Here is a 2,120-nt window from a genome sequence, read left to right on the forward strand (position 1 = left end):
GTCTCAGCCACCTCCTGTCACCAAGGGAGTACCCCAAGGCTCAATCCTAGGCCCCACGCTCTTCTCAATTTACATCAACAACATATCTCAGGCAGTTGGCAACTCTCTCATCTATTTATATGCAGATGATAGTCTTATACTCAGCTGGCACCTCCCCGGATGTTGTGTTAAATGCTCTACAACAAAGCTTTCTTAGTGTCCAACAAGCTCTCTACCCTTAACCTTGTTCTGAACACCTCCAAAACAAATGTCATGTGGTTTGGTAAGAAGAATGCCCCTCTCTCCACAGGTGTTTTTACTACCTCTGAGGGTTTAGAACTTGAGGTAGTCACCTCGTACAAGTACTTGAGTGTATGTGTAACCGATGTGAAATGGCTAGCTAGTTAGTGGTGGTGCGCACTAAATAGTGTTTCAATCGGTGACGTCACTTGCTCTGAGACCTTGAAGTAGTGTTTCCGCTTGCTCTGCAAGGACCGCGGCTTTTGTGGAGCGATGGGTAACGATACTTCGTGGGTGACTGGTGTTGATGTGTGCAGAGGGTCCCTGGTTCGCGCCCGGGTATGGGCGAGGGGACGGTCTAAAGTTATACTGTTACATATGGCTAGACGTTACACTGTCCTTCTCTCAGCACATATCAAAGCTGCAGGCTAAAGTTAAATCTAGACATGGTTTCCTCTATCATAATCACTCCTCTTTCACCCCAGCTGCCATACTAACCCTGATTCAGATGACCGTCCTTCCCATGCTAGATTACAGAGACATAATATATAGATCGGCAGGTAAGGGTGCTCCCGAGCGGCTAGATGTTCTTTACCATTCGGACATCAGATTTGCCACCAATGCTCCTTTTAGGACACATCACTGCACTCTATACTCCTCTGTAAAATTGTCATCTTTTTATACCCGTCACAAGACCCACTGGTCGATGCTTATTTATAAACCCCTCTTAGGCCTCACTCCCCCCTATCTGAGATATCTACTGCAGCCCTCATCCTCCACATACAACACTTGTTCTGCCAGTCACATTCTGTTAAAGGTCACCGAAGCACACACATCCCTGGGTTGCTCCTCTTTTCAGTTTGTTGCAGCTAGCGACTGGAACGAGCTGCAACAAACACTCAAACTGGACAGTTTTATCTCAATCTCTTCATTCAAAGATTCAATCATGGACACTCTTACTGACAGTTGTGGCTGCTTAGTGTGATGTATTATTGTCTCTACCTTCTTTCCTTTGTGCTGTTGTCTGTGCCCAATAATGTTTGTACCATGTTTTGTGCTACTATGTTGTTTCTACCATGTTGTTGTTATGTTGTGTTGCCATGTGTTGCTGCCTTGCTATGTTGTTGTCTTAGGTCTCTCTTTATGTAGTGTTGTTTCTTGTTGTGATGTGTGTTTTGTCCTATATTTATATTTTATTTATTTTTAATCACAAAAGGCCTCCCCCGTAGGAGGCCTTTTGCCTTTTGGTAGGCCGTCATTGTAAATAAGAATTTGTTCTTAACTGACTTGCCTAGTTAAATTAAGGGTAAATAAAATATGTAATACATATATCTATGGTAGCACCTGCCCCCTGGTGACCATTACGTAGTATGGTAAAGCTGGGATGTTAACTAACAACATTTTACATTACATTTTAGTAATTTAGCAGACGCTCTTATCCAGTGCGACTTCCAGTAAGTAGTGAGTGCATATACAGTGGGGCAAAAAAGTATTTAGTCAGCCACCAATTGTGCAAGTTCTCCCACTTAAAAAGATGAGAGAGGCCTGTAATTTTCATCATAGGTACACTTCAACTATGACAGACAAAATGAGAAAAAAAATCCAGAAAAATCACATTGTAGGATTTTTAAAAGGGGGCCTCGCCAGGCAGCCAGTTGCTCAACAAAGCCTGAGCCACACGACAAAGAAATGGCATTCACTTTCTAGCACTTATACGTTTGCTACTATCTGGTACCAAATTATTTTCTACTTGATGCAATGTAAAATACCTAGTGACTTCAGTACCGTAAAAAAGTGCAACCCGTTTTTTTGTAGTATTCGACACGGACATGACTTCCCAGACTTCCCGTATCCCAGATATGACTTCCCAACTACAATAAAAACTCAGGTACAATAATACA

The sequence above is a fragment of the Oncorhynchus kisutch genome, linkage group LG15, assembly GCF_002021735.2.
Source record: "Oncorhynchus kisutch isolate 150728-3 linkage group LG15, Okis_V2, whole genome shotgun sequence".
In the NCBI taxonomy this organism is placed as follows: domain Eukaryota; kingdom Metazoa; phylum Chordata; class Actinopteri; order Salmoniformes; family Salmonidae; genus Oncorhynchus; species Oncorhynchus kisutch.